At 48.0% G+C, this 12,095-nt stretch overlaps 1 long non-coding RNA gene across 1 annotated transcript in view; it reads left to right on the plus strand.

Moving 5' to 3' along the window:
• The first annotated feature begins 10,114 nt into the window (after positions 1 to 10,114).
• LOC129712225 (uncharacterized) overlaps positions 10,115 to 12,095 on the plus strand; it is a 2,339-nt gene continuing 358 nt past the window's right edge. The window contains exons 1-3 of the long non-coding RNA XR_008726013.1: positions 10,115 to 10,336; positions 10,453 to 10,669; positions 11,313 to 12,095. The exon at positions 11,313 to 12,095 is cut by the window's right edge and continues 358 nt beyond it. This is a non-coding gene — a long non-coding RNA (uncharacterized LOC129712225). The remainder of the gene's footprint in view (positions 10,337 to 10,452; positions 10,670 to 11,312) is intronic.

The following is a 12,095-nucleotide window of genomic DNA, read 5'->3' on the forward strand; positions in this document are numbered from 1 at the left end:
ATGCACCTTTATTTCCAGATCTCTTTGCTCTGTACCATTTTCCAGGGCTCTGCCATTTACACAAATCCTGCCCTGGATTGACATTCCAAAATGCAACACCTCACGCTTGTCAGAGTTACATTCCATTCGCAATTCTTGGCCCAAATTCCCAACTGATCTGGATCCTGTGGATATCTTTCCTCACTATTCATTGCACCAGCATTTATGGTGTCACCTGCAACTTTACTAACAACGTTGACTACATCGACATCCAAATCGTTAATGTGGATAACAAACAACAGTGGTGTCGGAAGGAACTGCAGATGCTGGTTTAAATCACAGATAGACACAAAATGCTGGAGTAACTCAGAGGGACAGTCAGAGGGAATGGGTGACGTTTCGGGTCGAGACCCTTCGTCAGACTGGAGGCAGCAACTCTACCGCTGCGCCACCGTGCCGCCCATTGGAAAAGGACGGAGGAGGATCCACAAACCTGCCTTGATCGGTGGAGAGAGTCAAAGTCTTCACGTTCCTGGGCGTGCATGTCTCTGAAGATCTGCCCTGGACCCATCACATTGACGCAATTATAAAGAATCCCCATGTACGCTCCTACTTCTTTAGAAGATTAGGGGGATTTGGTTTGTCATTGTGTACAGGTGTACTGTAGAGAGCATATTGACTGGTTGCATCATGACCTGGTTTGGCAACTTGAATACCCAGGAATGACGAAGGCTGCAAAAGATGGTGAACACTGCCTCGTCCATCACTGAAACTGACCTCCCCAGCATCGAAGGGATCTCGGAAGAATCGCTGCCTCTCATTTCACTCCTGCCATCAGGAAGAAGATATAGGAGCCTTAGAAACTGTGATGTCCAGGTTCAGGAGCAACAGGCTATTAAACACTACAACCTCCAAACACACTCTGTAGACTTAGGGACATTTTCTTTGCACTACTATTGTTTATTTATTAGTCTGTATGGTTTTTTTATAGAAAAAAATGAACATTTATTTTTGTATATTATGAGGTTTACAGAGTACTATGTTTATTATGATGTGCTGCTGTGAGTAAGAATAGTCTGAAGAAGGGTCTCGACCTGAAAAGTCACCCATTCCTTCTCTCCAGAGATGCGTTGCCTGTCCCGCTGAGTTACTCCAGCATTTTGTGTCTAAAGAATATCATTGTTCCGTTTCGGGACATATGACAATAAAACACTCTTGACTCCCTTGCTTGACTCTCGGCTTCATGCTCCATCTACAGTATGTGCAGTGGAGGTGTGGATGATGAGAACATTTGGCTTCACAGATAGCCCATTAACTGTCAGAGTTAATGGAGGCTGCTGTGAGAGAGCAATTTTATTTTTCTTATCACCAGCACCTAATTCATTAGATTTGCTTATCAGCGGAGACTTGGAATTGTTGCCATACCATCCAACCGAATGCCCATGGAAACACTGCTCAGTCTGTCATTCATTTGATGTGTTAAGTGAAGGGTGTTTGGAGATTGAGGAGGTGAAGTTATGACAAACAGATGGCCCTGGTGCTGAAGAAGGCTCCATTACACCCTGGTTGAGGAAGGTTTATTGGGACTGATAACTCTGATGACCCTGTCAGCAGATGAAGCCTTCCTCACACTGGCTCCGATAACCTTTGTTTGAAGCTTGGCCACGGTGGCTCAGTGGTAGAGTTGCTGCATTACAGCGATCACTGCGCCGGAGACCTGGGTTCAATCCCGACTACGGGTGCTGGCTGTCCAAAGACGTACAGGTATGTAGGTTAATTGGCTTGGTGTATGTGTAAATTGTCCCTAGTGTGTGTAGGATAGTGTTAATGTGCAGGGATCGCTGGTTGGTGCGGACTCGGTGGGTCGAAGGGCCTGTTTCCGCGCTGTATCTGGAAACTAAACTAAACAATGTCCACAATCAATTCCTTGAATAAACTGAATTTACCGCATTAGACGAGCTTATCCAGTTTGACTTGGAAGAGAGGGTGTTAACACTCCAGAATAAAAAGCTGATTATAAAAGGACTCGAGTTAATAGTCCAACAGAATGCCTTTGTATTGAGACTCAGCAAGTTAGTTGATTTACCTCTGTGCCAGATTACACTTGAACCGTAGGTCAAGGCAAGAACAACTTTCCCTTTTGCCTGCATTAGGGGGGCATTGGCTTCAGGAAGTGGTTGGACCAATTTGGATTTTTTTCTCTGGAACGCCGGAGTTTGTGGGGAGTCCCGATAGAAGTCGTAGACTTTGAAATGTTAACTGTTCCTCTCTCCACAGATGCTGCTTGACCTGCTGAATGTTTCTGGTTTATTTCACATCGCGGGGAATGCCCACATCGGCTGAGGTATCGCGAGTCCGCACCGTCAGGAATGTTTCTATCCTCCACACGTTCCCAGCTCCCTGCTCACAACCAGGCTGCGGCGGCCTGGCTGTGTCTCTGTTGTTTCTCCGTTTCCCCCATTGAAGGGCTGGTGAATGCCATCTGGCCGCAGTGTAACAGGAGGCACTCGCTAGCCCTGGAGACAGCCGCAGTGCTGAGAGGCCCCGTGACTAACGGGGAGGTTAAGTCCTGCTGGGCAGGGCAGGCAGCGTGCCTGTGGGTCTGCCATTCCCACTGCCTGTGTGTGTGTCTGTCTGACCCTGACCCAGACTAACCATTGACAGGACATACAGTACTCCTCCAGTTGAACTTCACTCTCTGCTTCTCCCCGCACCATCCCCAAGTTTAGTTTAGTTTAGTGAGTCCGCATCCACCAGCGACCACCCCGGTACATGAACATTATCCTGCACGCACTACACAAAACCTACCTTTTCACCAAGCCAATTATCGTATTTGGAGTGTGGGACAAATCTGGAGCACGTGGAGAAAAACCCATGCAGGTACACTTTACAATTTACAGAAGCAATTTAACCTACAAACCCGCACGTCCTTGGGATGTGGGCTGAGACCGGAGCGCCTGGAGAAAACCCACGTGGTGACAGGGAGAGCATGGAATCTCCACACAGACAGCACCGGAGGTCAGGGTTGAACCCCTGGTCCCTGGCGCTGTGAGGCAGCAGCTCGACCGCTGCGCTACTTCACCAACTGATGTACATTAGTGCATTCTCAAACAATGCCCCACTGATGTACACAAACGCACACACACGTGCAGAAGCAGACGGCCACCTCTGTGAGGATCCCCTTCCTTCCTCCAGCCTCACACCATTTAAGAAACATTTAGACAGATACATGGATACGGTAGGTTTGGATGGATATGGGCCAAATGCAGGCAGGTGTGACTAGTGTAGAGTCATAGAGTCATACAGCGTGGAAACAGGCCCTTCATCCCAACTTGCCCACACCGGCCAACATGCTCCATCTACACTCATCCCACCTGCCTGCATTTGGCCCATATCCTTCTAAACCTGTCTTGTCCATGTACCTGTCTAAATGTTTCTTAAATGCTGCGATAGTACTTGTCTCAACTACCTCCTCAAACAGCTCATTCCCAACATACACCATCCTTTGTGTAAAAAAATGACCCCTCAGGTTCCTGTTAATTCTATTGAGAGTCACCTTTAACCTGTGGTTTTGGATTCCCCTACTCTGGGCAAAAATGCATTTCTGCAGCCATACAGGACACAAAGATGGTCCTTCACAACATTGTACAGGACCCATAGAGACATACACCTCACATAGTGTGTGATTTTAGTCCAAAAAATTTGAGGAATCTCATCCATGCACTCTCCCCCCCCCCCGAATGTCAGAGTCAAAGTCACAAAGTTAATTCCGGCTGGCGATGGGATTGTCCATATGCTGAAGAGAACGCCCAGTGGTGCGCTTGTCGCACTCTGGAGGTTAGAAGGATGAGAGGTGAATCTTATTGAAAACATATAAGATCCCGCGGTTTGGACACGCGAGGCGGGAAAGTGGTGTTCCCGATGTTGGGGGAGTCCAGGACCCGGGCCACTGGAGCTAATTCGTAACCCCATTTAGAACGTAGGGCGGAAACACTTTTACACACCGTTGAGTTGTGAGTCTGTGGAATTCTCTACCTCCCAGGGATCCGCGGGGCGGTTCTCTGGATACTTTCCGGAGTCTAGACAGAGCCTTAAAGATAGCAGAGTCAGGGCCTATGAATCAGAAGGCAGAAAGCGGTACTGATTGGGGATGATCAGCCAGATCAGCATTGAATGGCGGCGCTGGCTCTCGCAGGGTCGCATGACCAACTCCTCCACCGCTCCAACCGTATTCCGTCTACTCGGCCATTCCCCTCGACGGCGACGGTCACCTTGTACTTCACTCCTCATCCTCCTAAGCTTCTTCCTGAGTGGAGGCCGCTCCTCGTTACCCGACCCCTCGCAACATTCTGTACATGAGGTAGAACAGGACATGTCGGGTGGCTTAGTGCAAGTTGAGACTGAAAAAGTGTTCCCCCCACTGTATGACCCCCACCCTACCACCCCCCCCCACACTCACACCCCAATTCTGACCTCCGCAAATCTACATTACAAAACACAGACAGAAAATTAAAACGCGGTTGCTTTGGACGCTGCTGGCCTCTCGCTCAGGTTCCTGCCTGACCTGCTATTGTTTCTCACCTTAAACCTCAGGTTCTCAGCATCCCCTACTCTGGATAGTAGCAGCGATGTGGGGAGCGATAACGGGCAAAGAGGTTCTGCAGTTGTACAGGACCCTAGAGAGACTACACCTGGAGTATTGTGTGCAGTATTAGTCCCTTAATTTGAGGAAGGACATTATTGCTATTGAGGGAGTGCAGCGTCGGTTCACAAGCAAATTGCCAAAAGAAGGGACTGTCATACAGCTGAAACAGGAATGGAGCAGCTGGGCTCCTACACTCTCCTTTTAGAAGGATGTTGCCTTATTGAAACACATACTCGCTGCAGTCATTGGACACGCTAGAGGCAGGAAACTTGTCCCGATCTTGGCACAGCAGGACAGGGGCCACTGTTTAAAGCAAATTTAATAATTTGCAGAACGTAGATGAGTGAAACACTTTTTCACACAGAGAGTTGTGATTTCTGACGTGGAATTATCAGGGAGAGGGCGGTGGAGTCGGTTATTCTGGATACTTTCAAGTTTGAGAGCTAGACAGAGCTCAAAAAGATATCAGAGTCAGGAGATACAGGCTCACACAGCAAAAGAAACGGGTACTGATTGGGGATGATCAGCCATGATCACATTGAATGGCGGCGCTGGCTCGAAGGGTCGAATGACCAACTCCTGCACCTATTAACTATTGTATATTGTCTATTGATTTATTCCTCTCATGATTTTGTTCACCTCTGTAACTTCACTCCTCATCCTCCTAAGCTCCAAGGAATAAAGACGTAGCCTGGATTTACCCGACCTATTCCTCGCAACATTCTGTACATGAGGTACACAGGACATGTTGCTTGGCTTAGGCAAGTTGGACTGAAGGGCCTGTTTGCACACTGTATGACCCTCCACCCTACCAGGTACAGGGGACTCGGGGTTATTCTGACCTCCGCATATCTTATTACACAAACCCTTACCCAGTGAAACGTTGCTTTGGACTTGGCTATCCTCTCTCCATGGGCGCTGCCTGACCTGCTGGGTGTTTCTGAAATTGGGTGCAGATTTTCAGCATCTGCAGCATTTGAGATAGTAGCAGCGATGTGGGGAGCGGTCCAATGGGGAAGGCAGTGGGTGCGGGGACGGGCACGGTTGCTTTCAGCACTTGGTCAGGATTGCGGGTCACAGAATCCAGCTCGTAGCTCACCACACGGACGATTCATGCCCCCGTGTTTCCGCTCTCTCTCTCTCTCCCTGCAAGCAATCTGCCAAATCTAGCCATTGAGGACCCTAAGAATTTTGTAAGTTTCTAAAAATTCCCCTCCTACAACTTCCTTCCTTCTAGAGAGCATGTTGCCGAAGGAAACACAGTCTTTCTCATAAGCAGTCATTCAGACATCCCGGGAGGATCAGTCCTGGTGAACCGCTTCTCTTGCAACTTCCCTAAAGCAAATTTAATGTAATTGCAGACCAAAACTGTATCCAATACTTCAGGTGTGGTCTCACCAAGACCCTGTACAACTGCAGTGAACCTCCGTGCTCCTATACTCAGGGAATCCGTTTTGCTTTTATTGCTAACATACTTTCAAGTTTGCTTTCTGCAGCCAAAAGCTCAAAAACACGGTATCACAGCTGGTAGAGCCACAGGCTCCACAGCCAAATCGGCCACCATTTCGATAATGGTCTGCTGTCTGCGTGGTTTTTGCCACCAAAATCCCTGAGACCGCACATTTATCCTCCCATTATAAAGCATCTGCCAAACATTTGCCCACTCAATTGGCCTATCCAAGTCACCCTGCAGTCTCCTAGCATCCTCCTCACAGCTAACAGTGCCCCCCAGCTTAGTGTCATCCGCAAACTTGGAGATATTGCCTTCAATTCCCTCATCCAGATCATTAATATATATTGTAATTCCCCACCATTCCCCGATGTTGGGGAAGTCCAGAATAAGAAGTCACAGTTTAAGGATAAAAGGGAAATCTTTTAGGACTGAGATGAGAAAAACATTTTTTACACAGAGAGTGGTGAATGTGTGGAATTCTCTGCCACAGAAGGTAGTTGAAGCCAGTTCATTGGCTATATTTAAGAGGGAGTTAGATGTGGCCCTTGTGGCCCAGGGGGTATGGAGAGAAGGCAGGTACAGGACACTGAGTTGGATGATCACATTGAATGGCGGTGCAGGCTCGAAGGGCTGAATGGCCTACTCCTGCACCTATTTTCTATGTTTCTTTGTTTCCATGCAGTATCTTTAAACAAAACTAAACAGCAACGTAACCCTGTGGGTGAAACAATGCCTGACATGGCGATCTTATTTAGAGTTTCTTATATACGATTGTGATCTCTGTACATTTCCTCACTGGCCAATTAATGGAGTCAAAGAAATGACTAATACTCTGCTGGTGGACTCCTTGACAGCTTCCTGTTCAGTTTATTCCTCAGTCCCACTTGCCCTGTGGCCCTGCTAATGAGTTTCCTCAGTACCATAGTTATGGATGCAATGTTGGAAACGTGACATTGGATGTTGTTGGTTCAGGAGAGGTATCAGCTGAGGACCATGGAGACACAAGGAACTGCAGATGCTAGAATCTGGAGCAAAACACCAAGTGCCGGAGTAATTCAGTGGGTCAGGCAACATCTGTGGTGGGAATAAATGGGTGATGTTTCGGGTCGGGTCCGCTCAGTCTGAACACCCTCCTCACCTGTATCCACCTATCACTTAAGGTAGACACAAAATGCTGGAGTGACTCAGTGGAACAGGCAGCATCTCTGGAGAGAGGGAGTGGGGATGTTTCGGGTCGAGACCCTTCTTCAGACAAAATCGCCACCTATCACTTGCCAGTCTTTGTCCTACCCCCACCTCTTTTCCAGCTATTTCCACCCTTACTACAATCGGTCTGAAAAAATGTCCCAATCTGAAGCATTGTCGATCCACTCCCTGCAACGGGAGATTGCTCCCTGCTCTACCAAGGAATGTTCTGTGGGGTGCTTACATCCTGAGAGAGTCGAGGGGGCTTCAGTTGATTGTCCAACATGAAAGAAGATATATGTGTAATGATGGCATAAGTGGTAGAAGCAGATTTGGGCCATTCGGCCCATCAAGCCTACTCCGCCATTCAATCATGACTGATCTATCTTTCCCTCTCAACCCCATTCTTCTGCCTTCTCTCCTTATCCCCTCAGGGCTAGGCTTGCCTGCTTGCTTGGTATTTTTTGCTGAGATATCTCTGAACTTTGGGGTTTCGGCCCGAAACGTTGCCTATTTCCTTCGCTCCATAGATGCTGCCGCATCCACTGAGTTTCTCCAGCACTTCGATTTTCAAGAATCTGCAGTTCCTTCTTGAACATTTTGAACTTCGATCCCCTGATTCCAACATGAGGTTCTTCTCATCTGAGCCATGACCTCCCATAGCAAGAACCCCGTGCCTGTGGAGAGTTGATCACGTGAGGATATCTCGGTGTTGGGTTCTAGTAACCACACAATCTCCTAAAAATTACTGTGCCTTATTTGCATTCCGTTATATAAATAAGTCGTGTGGTCAAAGGACCTTATTACATCATCACCTGATATACAAACATATGCAATGTGAGCACCATGTCATTTCTTTGCTGTTAACGTTGAACGAGGCTGAAACAAAATCTTGTTTTAAACTCCTGTGTCCAATGATCGTTATTACAGGTAGAATTTATTGGAACACCCGTGTACCCACGGCTCAATGGACACAACATGTTGGAGTAACTCAGCAGGTCAGGCAGCATCTCTGGAGAACATGGATGGGTGATGTTTCAGGTTGGGATACGTATCAGGTCCCGATCAGAAAAGTCAACTATCCCTGTTCTCCAGACCTGCTGAGTTACTCAAACACTTTGTATCCTTTTGTTTAAACTAGCATTTGCAGTTCCTGAATCTGAAGAAGGGTGTCGACCCGAAACGTCACCTATTCCTTTTCTCCAGAGATGCTGTCTGACCCGCTGAGTTACCCCAGCTTTTTGTGTCTCTCTCTGCAGTTCCTTGCTTTTACTGCTGAATGCCCAACCTAGGATATACAGTATTACAGCAACGCATTCTTGGGGGTTGTGAAATGGGAGAGGAGGCAGGATTCATCAAACCCTGTCTCACTATGAATAGCCATTTAAAATGCATTGCTATCAACTTACAAGATAAATGCCTTCTATTTTCCTTCTTCAGCTAGCACTCTTGCAGTTCTTGGAGTAAGGTGGCAGGCAGCCGCTTGCTAAACAATGAAACAGCCCTGGTTGCAGAGGCGTAGTGAGCTGATTCTGGGCTCGGTAGGTGTGTGTCAAAGCAAAACATGGCAATTATCAGCTCACGGACATGGACCCCACCCCACATCAAATGGTCTACCCCCGTTGGACTGTGTCGTTGATGAAATCAGGGCTCGTGGCATGGACACTAAATACCTTCAGTCACACATCTTCTGCAGTTGTGGTCTTTGCTCTGTGTGTATATTGATGCACGAGGCCAGAAATGGTGCCGGTATTGGAGGAGTCGTGGGTTGTTTGTGGAGTTCGCTGGGTGGGGTGGGGGGGTGGGGGGGGGGGGGGTGGGGGGTGTGGGGGGGGGGGGGGGGAGAGGTAGAGAGGAATGGGCAGATCTGGACAGATACAAACAGATAAAAACAGCATGTGTGCGTGTGACTCTTTGCGTGTTTGTGTGAGACTGTGTGTGTGTGACTGTGTGTGTGCGTGTGACTGTGTGCATGTGACTGTGTGCATGTGACTGTATCTGTGTCCAACAGCATGCGTGTGACTGTGTGTGTGGGACTGTGTGTGTGTGTAACTGTGTGTGCGTGACTGTGTGTATACGTGGGTCTGTGTGCGTATGTGTACGCGGGACTGTGTGTAACTGTATGTGTACATGGGACTGTGTGTGTATGTGTGTGTGTGTGAGTGAGTGAGTGTGTGTTAGACTGTGTGTGTCTCACTGTAGGTGTGCGACTGTGTGTGTGGGACTGTGAGTGTGTGTAACTGTGTGTGCGTGACTGTATGTATACGTGGGAATGTGTGCGTATGTGTACGCGGGACTGTGTGTAACTGTATGTGTACATGGGACTGTGTGTGTGTGTGTGTGTGTGAGTGAGTGAGTGTGTGTTAGACTGTGTGTGTGTCACTGTAGGTGTGTGACTGTGTGTGTGAGTGTACTGGGGATAGGGAGTGGTGCAGAATACCTGACAAATGAATAAAGAAATGTTGGATAGGAAGTTAGAAGCAGAAAGAAAAGGGAGATATTGCCGTGATAGTTCAAGATAGATTGAAAACAACAACATAAACACAAGCACAAGTAATAGACAAGTAGAAATGTGGGAGCAGAGAGAGAGAGAGATAAGGGGGAGCAGACAGATGCATACACAACTTAAGAGGGAAAAGAGAGCGAGAGAGCGAGAGAGAGGAAGAAACTAGATGAAGAAACTGGACGAAGAAAAAAGATGAAAGATATGAGTGCATGAGGGGGCTGGGGAAGTGGAGGGGGGGGGGGGGGGGTTGGTCTGCTCAGCTCAGATGGTGCTCATTAAACCGATTACTGTGGAGTTTCCATCACTCTGCAAATGGCTGCCAAATATGCTCGGTGCTGGGATTAGCAGTGCCAAAGCCTTCCCCTGGAGACAGGAATGTGGAGGAACTGTCACAGCTCTCAGCATGCTGATGCTCACTCACTGCAGCCTGAGATTGCAGTGTAATCGAGTGGTGCTAACCAGTTGCAGACGGGGCTCCCTGTGCAAGGCCTCAGAGTGGGCCCCCTTCACCTTGGCTCAGGAAGCCCCACAGACCACCGCCACAATCTCACACTTCGCTCTGCTGAAGGTTAGGCCCAAGTAATCACTGACATAATTAGGCAGGCTTAAAATGGCCACCCTACTCCTGATTTTGGAGCTGATAAAGACCTGGATTTCTTTCAGAGCAATTTTCTTTTCTTTCAGGCAGGGTTTCGACAAAGTCCCACAGGGCCGGCTGGTGAAGAAAGGGCGAGTGGGCAAACTGGATCGGAATTTGTAACAGTGGTGCAGCGGTAGAGGTGCTGCCTTAACAGCGCCAGAGACCCGGGTTCTGTCTGTATGGAGTTTGCATGTTCTCCTCGTGACTGCGTGGGTTTTCTGCGGGTGTTCCGCTTTCCTCCCACATTCCAAAGATGTACAGGTTTGTAGCTGCCGTAAATTGTCCCTGGTGCATAGGATAGTGCTAGTGTACGGGTGATCGCTGGTCGGCAAACCCAATGGGCCAAAAGGCTTGTTTCTACGCTGTATCTCTAAAGTCTAAAGGCAGGAAGCAAACTGGTAACAGGGACTTTAAAAACAAGGAACTGCAGCATCTGCAGTTCCTTGTTTTTAAAGCCCCGTTACCAGTTTGCTTCCTGCCTTTAGACTTTAGAGATACAGCCGAGAAACAGGCCTTTTGGCCCATTGAGCTGTGGTAACTCAGTAGGTCAGGCAACATCTCTGGTGAACATAGATAGGTGATGTTTCAGGTCAGGACCATTTGAATGGAATGGAAATCTTGCATATCCATATTCTCCAAAGATGTTGCCTGACCTGCGGAGGTAACAGTGGCTGTGTGTTTGTGAGACTAAAACGTCATTAGCTGTGGAGTATAATTTTGCTCAATATTCAGTCGCTTAGTGTTTTGTAATTGTGGTTGTGTTGATAGTGTGAGTGTTCGTGGGTTCCTGAATAGGCTGGCTGGTGCAGGTGTGGACTCGATGGGCCAAAGGGTGAGTTCCCATGTTGTAGCTGTAAACTAAACTAAAGGACTGTCCCTCTCTCTGTTTCTCATACTCTTGCAGAATGGACGGGTAACATGTTCTCCTCTGAACACTCACAATTCCACATTGATTTCCCTACATTGGGTAAGTTCATAAGTTCTAGGAGCAGAATTAGCCATTCGGCCCATCAGGTCTACTCCACCATTCAATCACGGCTGATCTATCTTTCCCTCTCAAACCCATTCTCCTGCCTTCTCTCCATAACCCCCGACACCTGTACTTAATCACGAACCTGTCTATCTCCGCCTTAAAAATATCCATTGATGGCCTCCACAGCCGTCTGTGGCAATGAATTCCACAGATTCACTATCCTCTGACTAAAGAAACCTCCTCAATTCCTTTGTAAAGGTACGTCCTTTTATTCTGAGGCTATGGCCCCTGATCTTGGACTCTTCCACTCGAAACATTCTCTCCACATCCAGGCCTTTCACTATTCGGTAAGTTTCAATGAGGTCCCCATTCCCCTCATCCTTCTAAACTCCAGCGAGTACAGGCCCAGTGCAGCAAAAGGCTGTGCATTCATCCTATCTATTTCCCTCATGATGTTGAGCTGGGTGGGTGCCAGCCAGCAATGAATGGAAGGGGCACCAGCTTGGCTTCCTGCTCATGGAGAACGTTTTTCAGAATCCGCTGCTCTTTCAGGCAGTCGTTCTTCATTCTTCATCCCATTATTTTGTTGCAGTAAGTTCGGTTTTTATTGATTTGTAAAAACCACACACGACAACATGGCGTAAGGAGCAGCTGCCGTTATGTAAGACAATACCGAGGCCAAATCTCACTCACATTCCACACCACACAATCACT

The sequence above is a fragment of the Leucoraja erinacea genome, chromosome 32 (genome assembly GCF_028641065.1).
Source record: "Leucoraja erinacea ecotype New England chromosome 32, Leri_hhj_1, whole genome shotgun sequence".
NCBI lineage: Eukaryota > Metazoa > Chordata > Chondrichthyes > Rajiformes > Rajidae > Leucoraja > Leucoraja erinaceus.